Consider the following 19,160-nt stretch of genomic DNA (forward strand, 5'->3'; position numbering starts at 1 on the left):
GAGAATATAACAAACTGGATTACATTTAGTACCTTACTTTGAAGAGATGGTGATTGCATCTAAATAGGGTTTTGGCATTTGGTAGTCTTAATTCAGTGTACTTGTCTTTAACTTACATCTCCCGAAAGACACTTCCTGCACACCAACACATTTTTCTCAGCTTCAGAAGAATCTGCATTCACCAAATTTGATGTGGTAATCATTAAATATATTCTCCAGACGTGCCCAGAGGGAATTGTTGATATGCTGTCAATTCTTTATTCTAGATTCTTTATTCCACATGTCCTTTGCATATTGTACCGATAGAAAGATGAAAAAAGCATTCATCCACAATCTGCTCTGGACGTGTCCAGTCCTGGAGTGTCTTAACAAAATAGTCACTCAATCAGGTCACTTTACAGATGCCTGATAAAGCTATTGGAAGTAATCAGGGCTTAATTTGTAAATCGGGAGGTGCCGGAACAAAGAGTGAGCACGAGAGGGAGGTGACCTGTGGAGTTCTGAGTTACCGGAACGCATGCCAAAAAACAACAACTTAAAAGTAAAGCATTGCATGCATATCATCGCATTTGCGTAGTGGCATCAGTGGCGACCCGTCATTCAGGGCAGGTGTTTTGAGCCCCCACATTTTTTGCTAATGTGGCTACCTGTTTTGCATGTTACTTAGGCATTAATATGTGTCACATATCAGTTTGCGAACATCATTAACAAAATGAAACCAAAATATTTAGGCTGACTTCCTCCAGTATTCTAGAAACATGTATTTGCGTGGTATGCATATTTTAATAAAATATTTCAGAAATATTCTAATACAAAAAAGTATTTTATGTGTCTACAGGTACCTGGTAAAAGTTGATTGTGATATGATTAAGAGAAAACATCCCTATTAGGGTGTGGTGCCTGGCCTTAATGTCTGTTTTAATAGGGATTATTCACATAATGCTGTACTTTTATATCACAACAATGCTGTGAAACCAAGAGAACACGGAGTAATAACCAATCAAGAACAATCAATGAATCAACCTCTCTTTCTGAGTCTTTCTTTCCGTCTCCCTGTCCTCATTTAAAACACACACCACATCTCCACAAAATGCCTGTGACTGGCAGCCACAATAGAAGTGTTTGTTAGGAAACTGCCCACGCATTGCCCAGGGGGAGAGAGATGTACGGAGCAATAACAAATTAGACATTGAAATAAGACGACTCAATAATGCTGCAGACAAATTGCAGGAGCGGGGCACTGCTCATTAATTCCACCGCTGCATTGATCATATCCTCTATTTATTCCAATGAATGGCAATGAAATGGAGGAAGCGGCAGAAGCTTGGCATCGGCTTTTCCCTCTCCCCTGACCCCAGGTCATTGTTAATGAATATTCAAACTAAGACGTTTCTTACCATGCAGATGCATTTACATTTTTTATGACTGATGTGTGTACAATGCATTCATGCACAGTGCCCTCTGTTACCCTGGCTCTGTGTGCATTTCGAAAGATGGTTATAATACAGTTGGAAAGTGGATATGTTACAAATGCCAAAATGTAAACACTACTGGAGCCACATTGTTAGTTTCAGAGGTGTGATGTAGTGTTACTGTTACTAGCGAAAATAGAAGGTGTGGTAGGTAATTGCTGGAGTTGTTGACATGTATTTACAATTAATTACTGACACAACACTATCTTGCTATAGCATTGCATGGAATCAGAACAAAAACAATTCTAGTCACTCAATCAGGTGTTCATGCTTTACAGATGCCTGAGAAAGCTACAGGAAATCATCAGTGCTTCATTTGTAAATTGGGAGGTGCCGGAACAGAAAGTGAGCGCGAGAGGGGGGTGACCTCGGGAGTTCTGTGTTACGGGAACTCATGCCAAAAAACAACCTTTAAAGTAAAGCATTGCATGCATATTATCGCATTTGCGTAGTGGCATCAGTGGCGACCCGTCATTCAGGGCAGGTGTTTTGAGCCCCACATTTTTAGCTAATGTGGCTGCCTGTTTTGCATGTTATTTAGGCATTAATATGTGTCACATATCAGTTTGCAAACATCATTGAGTTATTAAAGCCTCCATACAAACATCGTCTATTTCTTGCTTTCTTGAGTAAGGTAGTTCCAAAATGCAGGTGTTTCAGCCTAGCTCAGTGCTTTCTGTGGTGGTGGGGCAGCCAGCGTAAAATATGGAGCGTAGGGGTTGGTAATGTTCTCTAGTTGTGCCGTGATTGGCTCAATGTTCTGTCACGTATGGGGACACTACGTCACTGCGAAATCTAAGGGTAAAGCTCGAAAATGCAAGACCCTTGGGTGCTGCCATAAAGTTACTTTAGAAGTGCCCATCCAAGAAGGCTCAAGGTCATTGGCCACGGATCAAATGACTACAATAGCTTTGGTTGGGCTGTCAACATCATACTTTCAAAATCTTAGCTACCAGTCATCATCATGTATCAAGTCAACAATCTACTGGCAAATCCTTTTTAATCCTTGTCATATGAAGAGAAATAATGAAGAGAAATTATAGATATAACATATTGGTGCTCATCGGCCATTGGACATAAACATTACACAACAAGTTCGAAATGGCAAAATAAACAATGAGTGGTTTAGAAGGAATCAGTGGCTTACTGCAAGCATTGCAAAGCAATCACTCGCCTGCTATTCAGTGGAGTTGGGTGTGTGGTCCCAAATCTGGGTTTAAAGGTCTCTTTTTCCAAGCTTAAAATGCTAAACAGTCAAAATTGGCCATACTGTCAATCCAGTAAAGTTTCTGCCTCGCTCAAAAGAACTGTTAACTTGGAACTGGGAAATCTGACTTCAGTGTGTTCAAGACAACTGGGAACACGGAAAAAACGAGCTCCGACTGGGAAAATACATTTTGAACGGTCCAACTCCAACTCGGAATTGTAAGTCAGGAACTCGGGCCACTTTCCAGAGCTACGGCCTGAAGATCACTGACATCATCATTATTCAACCTTGTTTTTTTCTGAGTTCCCAGTTGTCTTGAAAGACCCATAAATCCAGAGAATGACAGACTTTGACGACAAAGTTTGATGATAAAATTTGCCCATTGTAATGCTCGTCGTTAGGTGGAAGAGAGCAGGACCAAATCGCAGCGTGGTATGTTTCCATATTTATTTGAATACTTATTAAACACGAACAAAACAATAAACAGAAATGAAACCAACGACGCTACAGACCTGAACATGTGAACCTAGTGAAAACAAAGAAGGCAATGAACAGGAACAATCACCCACAAACAAACAGTGAACACAGCCTACCAAAATATGGTTCTCAGAGACAACGTAAAACACCTGCCTCTGATTGAGAACCATATCAGGCCAATCAGACACACCTAAACCAATGAGCCACAAAACAAGAATATACCCACCCAGCTCACGTCCTGACCAACTAAACAAAGACTAAACAAAAGAAATAAGGTCAGGAACGTGACAGTACCCACCCCCCCCCCCCCCCCCCCCCCCAAGGTGCGGACTCCGGCCGCAAAACCTGAACCTATAGGGGAGGGGCAGGGTGGGCATCTGTCCACGGTGGCGGCTCTGGCGCTGGACGTGGCCCCCACCCCACCATAGTTAATCCCCGCTTCCGTGGCCTTCTCCTATTGACGACCCACCAAAATAACCCCACTGTACTGATGGGCGCCTCTGGACAGAGGGGCAGCTCCGGACTGAGGGGCAGCTCCGGACTGAGGGGCAGCTCCGGACTGAGGGGCAGCTCCGGACTGAGGGGCAGCTCCGGACTGAGGGGCAGCTCCGGACTGAGGGGCAGCTCCGCAATGAGTGACGACTCTGGCCGGTCCTGGCAGACTGACGGCTCTGGCCGGTCCTGGCTGACTGACGGCTCTGGCAGGTCCTGGCTGACTGATGACTCTGGCAGGTCCTGGCTGACTGACGACTCTGGCAGGTCCTGGCTGGCTGACGACTCTGGCAGGTCCTGGCTGACTGACGACTCTGGCAGGTCCTGGCTGACTTACGACTCTGGCATGTCCTGGCTGACTGGCGGTTCTGGCAGGTCCTGGCTGACTGGCGGCTCTGGCAGGTCCTGGCTGACTGGCGGCTCTGGCAGGTCCTGGCTGACTGGCGGCTCCAGCAGGTCCTGGCTGACTGATGACTCTGGAAGTCCTGGCTGACTGACGACTCTGGCAGGTCCTGGCTGGCGGGCGGCACTGGCGGCTCCTGACTGGCGGGCGGCTCTGGCGGCTCCTGACTGACGGACGGCTCTAGCGGCTCCTGACGGACGTACGGCTCTAGCGGCTCAGGACAGACGGGAGGCTTTGACGGCTCAGGACAAACGGGCGGCTCAGACGGTGCTGGGCAGATGGGCAGCGCAGGCGGCGCTGGGCAGACGGACAGCTCAGATGGCACTTGGCAGACGGGCAGCGCAGGCGGCGCTGGGCAGACGGGTAGCGCAGACGGCGCTGGGCAGACGGGTAGCGCAGACGGCGCTGGGCAGACGGACAGCGCAGACGGGGCTGGGCAGATGGCAGACTCTGGCCGGCTGAGGCGCACAGTAGGCCTGGTGCGTGGTGCCGGAACTGGTGGTACCGGGCTAAGGACACGCACCTCAAGGCTAGTGCGGGGAGCAGCAACAGGGCGCACAGGGCTCTGGAGACGCACAGGAGACTTGGTGCGTGGGGCCGGAACTGGTGGTACCGGGCTGTAGACATGCACCACAGGGCGAGTGCGTGGAGGAGGAACAGGGCTCTGGAGACGCACTGGAAGCCTGGTGCGTGGTATAGTGGCACTGGGCTGGGGCGAGGAGGTGGCGCCGGATATACCGGACCGTAAAGGCGTACAGGAGCTCTTAAGCACCGATGCTCCCCGTAGCCAGGCCAGTGCGGCGAGGTGGAATAGCCCGCACTGGGCTGTGCTGGCGAACCGGGGACACCATGCGTAAGGCTGGTGCCATGTACACCGGCCCGAGGAGACGTACTGGAAACCAGATACGTTGAGCCGGCTTCATGGCACCTGGCTCGATGCCCACTCTAGCCCGGCCGATACGTGGAGCTGGAATGTACCGCACCGGGCTAAGCACACTTACAGGAGACACCGTGCCCTTTCCGCATAACACGGTGTCTGCCCGTACTCTCGCTCTCCACGGTAAGCACGAGGAGTTGGCGCAGGTCTCCTACCTGACTTCACCACACTCCCCTTTAGCCACCCCCCAATACATTTTTGGGGCTGCTTCTCAGGCTTCCGTGCTAGCCGCGTACCTTGATAACGTCTTCGTTCCTCCATTCTCCTGTATCCCTCCTCGCACTGTTCCAATGAATCCCAGGCGGGCTCCAGCACTCTCTCTGGATCGATCGACCAGTGCTCTATTTTCTCCCAGGTTGTATAGCCCAGATCCCTCTCCCAAGTCCATGAGTCCTGCGTAATGGGCCGCAGCTGCTGCTGCCGCTGCTGCCTGATACCACGCTGCTTGGTCTGAGTATGGTGGGTGATTCTGTAACGTTCATCGTTAGGTGGAAGAGAGGAGGACCAAATCGCAGCGTGGTACGTTTCCATATTTATTGGAACACTTATTAAACACGAACAAAACAATAAACAGAAATGAAACCAACGACGCTACAGACCTGAACATGTGAACCTAGTGAAAACAAAGATTGCAATGAACAGGAACAATCACCCACAAACAAACAGTGAACACAGCCTACCTAAATATGGTTCCCAATCAGAGACAACGTAAAACACCTGCCTCTGATTGAGAACCATATCAGGCCAATCAGACACACCTAAACCAATGAGCCACAAAACAAGAATATACCCACCCAGCTCACGTCCTGACCAACTAAACAAAGACTAAACAAAGGAAATAAGGTCAGGAACGTGACACCCATGAAGGACCGATGTGCCACCTTCCTGTTCAAGTGAGCACAGCACAACAAGGTGAGTCCAAAAATTGATTGTATGCTGCTGCATAAATTATGTAATATGCCAGGGAGATATGTATACTTTAGCTAAGAAAGTAATACTAAGTGTACGTTGTGTAGTAAACTGTTAGTAGTCCATGTGCCTCACCCTAATCATTGTGTCTATTTTCCCCTCTTACTTTTGCCTACTGTTCTGACTTGGTGGTGCACATGTAGCCTATCACGTGTTTTAGAGAAATGTAATCAACAAATGTTGTAAGAGCTTTCATTGTCTGCTTATATGCCCCCTTTATTTACCCTACAGTTCTGACTTGGGGTACAGGGAGAATACTGTAAGAACGGCCCATGTTCTGAATTCTGTCGCTGTACATTTCAAAAGTGCTGAAGCAATAGTTATATTGAGTACGTCCATCATAGCTTGCTAATAATGTCTTAATCGAAATTACGGATTGGCTCTTATCCGCTCGTCATCCCCTTATGCGATAGTTTGTACATCTCAATTGTCAGTGGAAACCACATTTGTTTAAGCAAGTCAGCCATATCAGCTATGTTTTTTTAAAAGGCAGTAAATGAGGCTGAATGAACTGTTTCGCTGCCAGACAAGGCGCTGCTGATAGCCAGGTGTAGCGGTGGTAAGGTGTTGAGACTCTGCTGTTGGGACAGCTTTATGTAGGCCCTAACAGTTTGTGGGTACCGTTTGTCACAGTTATAGTGCAATTAATGTATTGTTTAGTGTTGTGGTGTGTAGTGGCTTTGCTGGCATGCATCCCTAATGAAAAATAAATGTTTGCCCCACCAAGTTTGACATGCTAAAACTGCCACTGAGTGTTATAAAGCAGTAGAGTAGAGGCACTTAAAGAAGTTGCAGACATTGGGGGGATAAATGTATACCATAGGGTCCGTGAAAAATCTTTCCTTTTATCAACGCTTTTCATGCAATTCTACTTCATTTTACATGACTGGAGACTTTGGTCGAATCTTTTTTAATACCACACAAATAATTGAAATGGCAGGCTACTTTGACACTGACAAACTGAGAATCTGAGATTTTAAAAAACGACCTTGTCTTGGATCTATCAATAGCCTAGGCCTAGGTGTGTGGAGACACACATTGTAGGCTACAATGTGAGGAGGAAATTATTGTCCTAAAAATGCTTTCCTGTTCCACTGACTCACCCAATGATGTGCAGCTCATTCGCTGGTGATGGCCTATGCGCTCGTGCCAAAAGCCTCTCTCTCTTTCTCTTGTGTAAAACAGTATTTGGAAGTTGATCAAATGTTTTGTTAGCCTACAGCATAGAGTCGTCTCTTTTCAGCAGGAGCCATTTGCTTTCCAACCTGTGTTTTCCCTCGATTGTAATTTTAAATATTGCGAATGGCCTGTTTTTTGTCTGCATGCTGTTTTTTCAAGGGCAGATTTGCCTTATGTTCTCGAATTTAGGCTATTCCTTGTTATTGAGCTACAATCCACTGCTAGGCTACTTTTTGAAAGAAGCCATTGATCTTATGTGGCTAAATTATAGGCCTTCTCATGGTGTACTGTAGTAGGCTATTCTGAATGATTTTATTTATTTCTGAACGGACAGCAGCAATTCTATAACTTGGGCAAATTTATTTCAATTCATCAAGGGTTTGAATTGCAGCTTCTCCAGAAGCCTTTGCGTGGCTATGATTCTATAAGGAAATAAATTAGGAAGTGTAACACTGGAGTGATGAGAGTTGCAGGCTCATGTCTATCAGAGCAGAGAGAGGGAGAGAGATCATAAAAGGCTAATCTCATTCTAGTTATGTGAGAGATACTGGCGCGCCTCTCACACAGCCACGGCCACGTGTTGGTCTCAAACATAGGTTACAATGTTGCACAAACCATAAACCCGGGCCGGCACAACCCGAAACAACTCTTAGAATATTAGGCCTGGGCCGGGGGCAGGAGAATTAACGAAGAGGCAACTCGAATGAACTTTGATCACTTGTAATTATTTTTCATGCCTCGAAAAGGTATTGGATCCGGCCAAATAGGTTCCGGAACAAAATAGTCCAAATGAAGCATGGGAAATCATAGAGTAAATATACTCTCCAGACAGGAAGCCAAACGTGTTGTTGTTACCTAACATGCTGCTTACGTGGTCCATGTAGCATGCAGCTTTGATGACGGGAAGAGTGCTGCACGCCTGCCAAAACAAAAAAGTGGCCAGCGTAGAACGAGTAGTGAGGCTTCATTAGACTCAATCTGTGCCAGCCAGTCCAATCCTCCCATGTCCACTAGAGCCCGCCCCCTGACGGATGTCATCAATAATGGACGAACGTTGTGCTCCGAAACGCCCCGGGACACGTCTAGTCATCAATAATGGACAAACGTTGCGCTCCGACACTCCCTGGGACACGACTCAATGAGCCAGACATGACAACTCTGCTGCGACACAAATTAGAGCATACCAGATGACAAGGTGCAACAATTCACACACACACACAGAGAAGAGGCCCCTTCCAGTTTAATGTCTTATTTGGACTCCAACCCATATGCTACAGGCAACAGAGACAAGCTCTGAAAGACATGTTTATCTGATTAAAGGTTGATGAAACCTATCTTGACATTCTCGCATACTTAGGGTGGAGATGCCGAAAGAGGCAGAGGTCTCTTGTGAGGGCACAGAGGGGTCCGGTATAGTAAGAGACAGACAGGGGACGTGTCAGTGGACTCAGTGTGACTCAGTTGGGACTCAGTGTGGAGGGAGATTGGATCGGGGGGCAAGGGTTGTTATTCAAGGGCCAAGTTATAATGAACCACCACAGGCTTTCCAGAACGAGCACTGAAGCGTGGATACTACAGCCAAGCCAAGTTGTTCCCAGCAAGACAAGTCGGTGAGAGTGGCCAGTGACTCAGAACCCCATTGCCTCTGACCAATGAAATGTAGCCGCTGGAAAGATGGCTAGAAGAAAAGACAGAGGGGGAGTTGTGAGCGGGAATCGAAAATGGGCAGACCTGGGGAATTGGGCTGTCAGGGAAAAGAGAGGAGTAAACGTTAATGACAGGGGCAGTGAGAAGTGGGGGAGATGGCGGAGGGGAGGAACTTGCTCCTGATCCGTGTCATTTAACAACACATCTTCCTAATCCCGCATTCTGGGGGGAAAACTGTCTCCTCTCGTCGCTGAGTGCATTACACCGCCGCTGCCTCTCACCTCGACAGAGCAACAAAACAACAGGAAGAAGAAGCTCGTTGGTGGGCCAGAGGCAGAGTAATGTCCTATACACACACAAACCATCACCACCACACAGAAAAGTGACCAGAATCAATAATAAAAATCCAACGAGCACGGCTGATTCAAAAATACTTGAAAAAATAATGATCTCAACAGAAGTATAGACTAAGGTTGAATTATTGGGATAGGGGATTTGTTTTTAAGGTTTTATCTGACGGCATCAGTACGAATACTATGTAACATAGCCCACTGCTAACCATGTCACGTAGTTAACTGGGACATTGCTGTGCAGCCGTACATCCCTTCTCATAGAGAGAGAGATGGAAATTTTCCCAGTTAATTGTAGGCTGGTAAGAGAGAGACACATAGGAACTGTAAATGAGACACAGAGATAGTTGAAGTGGAGGGAGAGGGAGAGGGGAAGAGGTAGGGTGCATATGGAGATAGGAGAGTAGGATCCCTGCAGTGAAAATAGGAGCATTTCTGCTCGTACATCCTGTTAAATTCAGATGCTGCTCTTAATTCTTCTCCACATTCTCTGTTCTGCCTCTCATTCATGTTATGCAGGCACTTTGTGATTTACCGCCATCTGCTGGCCATAACATTTATTGCACATATTTAACTGTACCTTCTTCAGTAGTGTTAACAGGAAGCAGGAACTGTTTCATTTTATTAAGCACATAATATGTGGACAGTTAGGTATTCATGATGATCTGCTGCCATCCTTTTGCTAAGCATTGCTTGTGAGTATAACACAGTGCCTCCCGAGGACTGTGAGCTCTCGTTCTCCGTGACCGACGTGAGTAAGACATTTAAGCGTGTTAACCCTTGCAAGGCTGCTGGCCCAGATGGCATCCCTAGCCACGTCCTCAGAGAACATGCAGACCAGCTGGCCGGAGTGTTTACGGACATATTCAATCTCTCCCTATCACAGTCTGCTGTCCCCACTTGCTTCAAGATGTCCACCATTGTTCCTGTACCCAAGAAAGAGAAGGAGACTAAACTAAATGACTAGCGCACAGTAGTACTCACTTCTGTCATCATGAAGTGCTTTGAGAGGATGGTTAAGAAGCATATCACATCCACCTTACCCGACACACTAGACCCACTGCAATTTGCATACCGCCCCAATAGATCCACGGATGATGCAATCGCCTTTACAATTCACACTGCCCTATCCCAAAACAACTATCTCAAGGCCATCAGACTGCTAAATAGCCATCACTAGCCGGCCTCCACCCAGTACCCTGCTGTCACTAGCCGGCTACCACCCGGTTACTCATCCCTGCAGATTAGAGGCTGCCCTATGTTAATAGATACTGTATGGAACACTGGTCACTTTAATAATGGACCACTGGTCACTTTAATAATGGAACACTGGTCACTTTAGTAATGTTTACATACTGTTTTACCATTTCATACATATATGCTGTATTGTAGTCAATTCCATCCTATTCAACTACTGCTGTACATATACTATTCTATCCTACGTATTCTTCAGATATACTATATATTCTTTCCACATACTGTCCGTAATGTCTATACATACTCTCACATATATACAGTGCATTTGGAAAGTATTCAGACCCCTTGACTTTTCCACATTTTGTTACGTTACAGCCTTATTCTAAAATGGATTAAATTGTTTTTTCCTCTCATCAATCTACACACAATACCCCATAATGACAAATACATATTTTTTTTGCAATTTTTTTTTATAAATACATGAAATACCTTATTTACGTAAATATTCAGACCGTTTGACATGGGACTCAAAATTGAGCTCAGCTGCATCCTGTTTCCAATGATCATCCTTGAGATGTTTATACAACTTGATTGGAGTCTACCTGTGGTAAATTAAATTGATTGGACATGATTTGGAAAAGGACACACCTGTCTATAAACCAAGCCATGAGTATAAAGGAATTGTCCGTAGAGCTCCGAGACAGGATTGTGTCGAGGCACATATCTAGGGAAGGGGACCAACACATTTCTGCAGCATTGAAGGTCCCCAAGAACACAGTGGCCTCCATAATTCTTAAATGGAAGACGTTTGGGACCACCAAGACTCTCCCTAGAGCTGGCCGCCTGGTCAAACTGAGCAATCGGGGGAGAAGAGCCTTGTTCAGGGAGGTCACCAAGAACCTGATGTTAACTCTGACAGAGCTCCAGAGTTCCTCTGTGGAGATGGGAGAACCTTCCATAAGGACAACCATCTCTGCAGCACTGCCCCAATCTGGACTTTATGGTAGACAGAAGCCACTCCTCAGTAAAAGGAGCATGACAGCCCGCTTTGAGTTTGCCAAAAGGCACCTAAAGGACTCTCAAACCATGAGAAACAAGATTCCCTGATCTGATGAAAACAAGATGGAACTCTTTGGCCTGAATGCCAAGCGTAACATCTGGAGGAAACCTGGCACGATCCCTACTGTGAAGTGTGGTGGTGGCAGCATCATGCAGTGGATATGTTTTTCAGCGGCAGGGACTGAGAGACGAACGGAGCAAAGTAGAGAGAGATTCTAAGCACACCGCAAAGAAAACACTGGAGTGGCTTCGGGACAAGTCTCTGATTGTCCTTGAGTAGCCCAACCGGAGCATGGACTTGAACCCGATCGATCATCTTTGGAGACATTTGAAAATAGCTGTGCGGCGACGCTCCCCATCCAACCTGACAGAGCTTGAGAAGGATGGGAGAAACTCCCCAAATACAGGTGTGTGTCAAGCTTGTAGCATCATGCCCAAGAAGACTTGAGGCTGTAATCATTGCCAAAGGTGAGTGAGATGCAACACTTCGCTCTCACACAGTCACACACAGTATCTGCGCATGTGTACGAGTTCCCTTCACGCTGTTCACAGCATAGTAGACAGGGCACCAAAAAAAGCGGAGAAGTTGAGCCTCGCACTTCAAAGCTCTTAGTTGTTGCGAAAAATTGACCTACTATTCTGTTTACTTTCTGCATCTTGGTCATATCGCTGAGTCTACCTTTAAATTACACAACTTTCCCCAGGCCTTTATAGCCTATCATCTAGTTAGGCTATAACACGGAAAATAATATGTTTTGTGATAACTGCATTGTTATTTAAAATTTGTGCAGTGGGGACGTCGTTTTTCGGTGAGGGATTTTTCAGAACGTTGAGGATCCCAATTTCATTTAAACTTTTTAAACAAAAGCTAAGCACATAGCACATTGTGAGGTAACGGACACAGGAATCACACAGTTTGACAACCAGCCTGAAGGCTTCAGGGCATTGCAATCATCATTTAACGGCGCTATACAAGGACTGGGCTTTGCTGCGAGGGAGGTGCTGGAGTAAGGTAAAGACTATCTCCAGCTAGGAGAACTTGGAGATCTTCTGATGGAACTACTGGCTGCAAGAGAAGACTGATACCTACCTAGCCTGGCCTACCTGGACAGCCCTGAGGAATCATTCCAATAATGGAGAAGCTGCCATGTGGCCTCCAGGACAAGTGGGTCTTCCAGGGTACAGAGTACGCAGATGAACAAAATTATAGCTTTTCCCTCTTCTTCTACTTCACAAAGTTTGTCTGCTATGAAGCCAGATCCAGAAATGACCAACGATTCCTGGTCTCCAGCAGCAGCATTGGCCTTGTGAGAATAGTACCATGACAAATGTAAGCACCAAGCCCTCTGTATCTGTACACAAAATGGACATTGACATGGCTGCTGACCAATGTTCCCACTCGTTTTTTTCGGCAGTGAGCAGATTTAAGGTCTGCTGAACGCAAACTTTAACATTGTGAACATTACGTGCAACGTTTACTGTGATCACTGAGGCTGTACCCGCTTTAAGTTACAGTTTTAACAATGGCCAAGTATCATTCAGCCTACAGTAAAAACATGAAACAAAAAACATGTAGGGCTTGACATTAACCTGTTTATACACTTGTCCTTCAGACAAGGAGTTGACTGAAAATGTTGTTGTTGTCACTTTACAAAATAAAATGCATTACTATTCCCATACCATTATTACAGAGAATCAGACAAATTATGCTACCCTCTGCCTATTTGCTAGTTAGCTTTATTCAAGCGTCTCAAAATACAACGCTGCACCTTTAAGAAAAAAATATACTATTTTCCTGACTCGCTTTTCAAAGATGTCTAGGAATGTACACGTTTTTTGTTCTTGTAGGATGTTTTCACTCCCTATTGCTGACTACAAATGACCTATAACTGGGCTAATAACTCAAACTAGCAAAGGATATGAACAAAATGTGCACACGTGGCAACATGTGCAGCTCTTGCTTTGATCTCAAAACAAGCACATCTACTCATGACCACAGCTGTAAACACAGTCCAGTTCAAAGTAAATGGCACAGATCCATATATGGCAATGGTCTATTTACATATAGGCCTACTGCAGCTTTGATTGGCTTTGCTGCACCAGTCTGGGTAGTACGGGATGAGCTGTGCACAATAGAATCCTACTCCTATGAGTTCTGCCTACAACAAAATATCTTGCATAGTTCGTTTTGTGTCGGTATGTTGCATTGAAAGTTGCTAATATTGCAATGATTCGATCACAATTGCCAAAGTAAGGAGAAACGTTGATAACTAAATTCTACCATCATGTCACCTGTTCAACTACAGGCGAAAAAACTTGAGATCCCCTTAACTCCACAAACAGAGACACAAGCAAATCTATCCAACACCCTCCATTTGGCAAATCTGACCATAACTCCATCCTCCTAATTCCTGCTTACAAGCAAAAACTCAAACAGGAAGTACCAATGACTTCTCAGTACAAAAGCTGTCCGATGAAGTGGATTCTAAACAGCAGGACTGTTTCACTAGTACAGACTGGAATATGTTATGGGATTCATCCGATGGCATTGAGGAGTTTTAACACTCAGTTTAACAATCACTGGCTTCATTAATAACTGCATTGGCAACGTCGTCCCCACAGTGACCGTAAGTACATATCCCAACCAGAAGCCATGGATTACAGGCAACATCCACACTGAGTTAATGGCAAGAGCTGCCGCTTTCAAGGAGCGGGACACTAATCCGGGCGCTTGTCAGAAATCCTGCTACGCCCTCCGACAAACCATCAAACAGGGAAAGCGTCAATACAGGACCAAGATCGAATCCTACTACATCGGCTCTGATTCTCATTGGATGTGGCAGGGATTGTAAACTATAATAGATTATAAAGGGAAACCCAGCCGCTAGCTATCAGTGACGTGAGCCTACCAGACGAGCTAAATACCTTCTATGTTGGCTTCAAGGCAAGCAACACTGAACCATGCATGAAAGCACCAGTTGTTCCAGATGACTGTAGGATCACGCTCTCCGTAGCTGATGTGAGTAAGACCTTTTAAACAGGTCAACATTCACAAGGACGCAGTGCCAGACGGATTACCAGAGCATAAACTCAGAGCATGTGCTGACTAGCTGGCAAGGGCCTTCACTGACATTTTCATTGTCTCCTTGACCCAGTCTGTAATATCTGTATGTTTCGAGCAGACCACCATAATCCCTGTACCCAATGCGGCCAAGTTAACCTGTCTAAATGACTATCGACCCATAGCACTCACTTCTGTAGCCATTAAATGCTTTGAAAGGCTGGTCATGGCTCACATTAACACCATCATCCGAGACACCCTGGACCCACTCCAATACCCCCCCAACAGATCCAAAGATGACGCAATCTCGAATAAACTCCACACTGCTCTTTCCCACCTGGATGAAAGGAACACCTACGTGAGAATGCTGTTCATTGACTACATTTCAGCATTCAAGACCATAGTGCCCTCCAAACCCATCACTTAGCTCAGGATGCTGGGATTAAACACCTCCCTCTGCAAATGGATCCTGGATTTCCTGACAGGCTGCCCCCCTGGTGGTGAGGGTAGTCAACAACACATCTGCCACGCTGACCCTCAACAATGGGGGACCCTCAGGGATGTGTACTTAGCCCTCTCCTGTACTCCCTGTTCAGCCAAGACTGCACCCATGACTCCAACACCATCATTAAGTTTGCAGACGACACGACGGTGGTAGGCCTGATTACTGACAACGATGCAACAGCCTACAGGGAGGAGATCAGATACCTGGCAGCGTGATACCAGGACAACGACCTCTCCCTCAACATCAGCAAGACAAAGGATATAATCGTGGACTAAAGGAAACGGAAGGCCGAGCATGCCCCCATTCACATCAACGGGGCTGTAGTGGATCGGATCGAGAGCTTCATGTTCCTCATTGTCCACATCACTAAAGACCAATCATGGTCAAAACACACACAGTCATGAAGAGGGCACAAAAACACCTTTGGCATGGGCCCTTAGATCCTCAAAAATGTCTACAGCTGCACCATTGAGAGCATATTGCCTGGCTGCATCATCGCTTGGTATGGAAACCGCTTGGCATTCGATCACAAGGCGCTACATAGGGTAGTGCGTACAGCCCAGTAGATCACTGGGGCAGAGCTCCCTGCCATCCAGGACCTCTATACCTGTGGTGTCAGAGGAAGGCCCTAAAAATTGTCAAAGACTCCAGCCACCGAAGTCATAGACTGATCTCTCTGCTACTGCATGACAAGTGGTACCGGAGCGCCAAGTCTGGGACGAAAAGGCTTTTGAACAGCTTCTACCCCCAAGCCATAAGACTGCTGAACACTGAATAAAATGCCTATGAAGCGGATTTATTAACTTCTTTGGGAAAACAGACCTAACGTTGGAAACAAACATGTTGTCATCCAGAGTCACGTGTATTTATTTTCCAAGCTATAGCACACAATATCTTACATACGGAAAGTTTGGTCTGCCTTTATTGTCAGAGGACATGCTCATGTAACCTAAAAGAGTACCGAAGGTTTACCAACCATTGAAGTTGTCTTAAAAAGTAAGTAGCGGCATCTTACAGACGCCAGGTGGGCAGTGTTCTGCAACTCATTCAGGTTATGTATGCACTTTGTGATTTAGCGCCAACTGCTGGCCATGTCATTTCTTGCATGTAGTTAGTTGTACCTTCTTCTGTGATGCTGTAAACAGGAAGCAGAAAGTGTTTCATTTTATTAGGCACATTCCTCAATACAAATATGTACACATGGTGACCTGCAGCCATCCTTTTGTTATGCCTATGGAAGCGTTGCTTGTGAGTATGAAAATGTCTACTTAGTAGTTCATCTAACTACAGCAGAAGGTAGATTTACATTGCTAGCTTTGTTAGTCATTTTGCCATACTCTGTCATACAGATGCTAGGTAGCATTGTTACAGCGTATTATTTTACATAAGCAGAGTGCCGTATTTAGCATTTTAGGTGCATGAAAGGTTTGACATGCATTTCTCCTTTTTATTGTTCATTTCTGTTTAGAATACAGCCGTCAGCTAAAAGCTTGTCTATCCTACAGTATACAGTGCCTTATGCATACCCCTTGACTCATTCCACATTTTGTTGTGTACAGCATGAATTCAAAATTGATTAAATATATTGTCTCACCCATCTACATACAATGTCCCATAATGACAAAGTGAAAACATGCTTTTAGAAATGTGTGCAAGTTTATTGAAAATATCTAATTTACCTGAGTAGTCACACCCTTGAGTCACTACTTTATAGAAGCACATGTGGCAGCAATTACAGCTGTGAGTCTTTCTGGGTAAGTCTCTAAGAGCTTACCACACCTGGATTGTGCAACATTTGCCAATTATTATTATTTAAACTCTGTCAAATTGGTTGTAGATCATTGCTAGACAACCATTTTCAGGTCTTGACTTAGATTTTCAAGACAATTTAAGTCAAAACTGTAACTGGGCCACTCTGGAACGTTCCCTGTCTTCATGGTAAACTCCAGTGTAGATTTGGTCTTGTGTTTTAGGTTGTCGTCCTGCTGAAAGGTGAATTAATCTCCCAGTGTCCGTTGGAAAGCAGACTGAACCAGGTTTTCCTATAGGATTTTGCCTGTGCTTAACTTTTTTTTTATCCCGATAAACTCCCCAGTCCTTAATGATTACAAGCATACCCATAACATGATGCATCCACTGCTGTGCTTGAGAAATTAAGAGTGGTACTCAGTAATGTGTTGTATTGGATTTGCCCCAAACATAACACGTTTTATCCTGTACAAAAGTGAATTGCTTTGCCACATTTTTTGCAGTATTACTTTAGTGCCTTGTTGCAAACAGCATGCATGTTTTGGAATATTTGTATTCTGTACAGGCTTCCCTCTTTTTACTCTGTCAGTTAGGTTAGTGTGGTGGAGTAACTACAATGTTGTTGATCCATCCTCAGTTTCCTCCTATCACAGCCATTAAAGTCTGTAACTGTTTTAAAGTCACCATTGGCCTGAGCAGTTTCCTTCCTCTCTGGCAACTGAGTTAGGAAGGACGCCTGTATCTTTGTTATTACTGGGTTTAAAGATACACCATCCAAAGTGTAATTAATAACTTCACCTTGCTCAAAGGGATATTCAATGTTTGCTTTTTGAATTTTTTCACATCTACCAATAGATGCCCTTCTTTGCGAGGCACGGAAACCTCCCTGGTCTTTGTGGTTGAATCTGTGTTTGAAATTCACTGCTTGATTGAGGGACCTTACAGATAATTGTATGTGTGGGATACCGAGATGAGGTACTCATTCAAAAATCATGTTAAACATTATTATTGCACACAGAGTGAGTCCATGCAACGCATCATGTGACTTGTTAAGCACATTTTTACTCCTAAACTTAATTAGGCTTGCCATAACAAAGGGTTTGAATACAGTTACTTATTTATATATGTATTTGTTAATACATTTTAAATTCAGGCTGTAACACAACAATATGTGGAAAAAGTCAAGGGGTGTGAATACTTTCTGAAGGAACTATACATATTTGGTGCTCGCAATTGTTTTTGTGTAGAAATTATAATTCTAGTATTCACTGCAATTGTGTGGATATTTTATAAATGTGGATTTATTCATTTGGACATTGAGTTTGAAACTATAATGTTGTGTTGACGGGGTGCTCATATATGTGAAATGTATGTTTAATGATTGATGTACTGCACAGTTCATGTAAATTGCTAGCAATTTTGCATATAAATTCCTATTCTCATGTTTTCTAAAATAATTGTGATTGTTTGAAAATGGTTAATCCTTGAATTCATGTCAGGAAAATAAATCATGTATCAAGTACTGTTGGTTTTGCCGTTGCTTCCACGCTCTGTGCGAGGGAGAGCTACTGCACTGGCTCTGTCCATGAAACAGAAAGACACTCTTGTCAATGTAAAAACGCTCACATTTACTTTACCACATGTTCTGTAGGTAAAATAATTGTTCTCTGTATTGTTTAGAATGAGTACAATTACATACATAAGCACATAGCTGTGTGGTGATCCAGTATATGGGGAAAAAAACATAGTTTGGGGAATTGTGGGAAATCTTCATTACGTTTAGAAATTGTAGTTGGAAAATTCCGACGCAAATAAACAACTTGTTTCATGTCCCGAGAGGCACAAAAAAAGAGGCTTACATTTCGTAAAAAAACGACAGAAACAACAACACCTACCTGTACAGTGTTATTTCTTTTCGGAAATCCAATTTCTAACCTAACCAAGTTGAGTTTTCTGCTTCAGTGGAGTGCACAGGCCTGGCAACTCACCTGCAGTTTAATTAAAGCTAAACAAACTCCATCAATCAGCTGACATTACCGAGAGGAGGAGGAGGAGGAGGAAGGGGGGGGGGGTAACAATCTGGACAAATCAGGTTTAGAAACCAGGGTGGCAAGCAACATGATTACAGCAGCCAGAGTAGAATGAGTCACAAGGACGCCCCAAGGGATCTACAGTAGGTGGTGCAGTTGGTATAGAACAATGACCACACACACACACACACACACACATGCACGAACAGAGACGCAACCTCACACACATGCACACACTTGTGCGCGCGCTTTGGCAACCGCACACATGTATACACACACAGATGCATATGAAGGCAACGACTAATGCGTGCGCGCACGCACGCACGCACGCAAGCACACACGCGCACAGACAAACACACACACACACAGACACACACACACCCAACCAATGGTGAACACGCACACACATTCAGGCATAGATAAACC

This window comes from Salvelinus fontinalis, chromosome 3 (genome assembly GCF_029448725.1).
Source record: "Salvelinus fontinalis isolate EN_2023a chromosome 3, ASM2944872v1, whole genome shotgun sequence".
NCBI lineage: Eukaryota > Metazoa > Chordata > Actinopteri > Salmoniformes > Salmonidae > Salvelinus > Salvelinus fontinalis.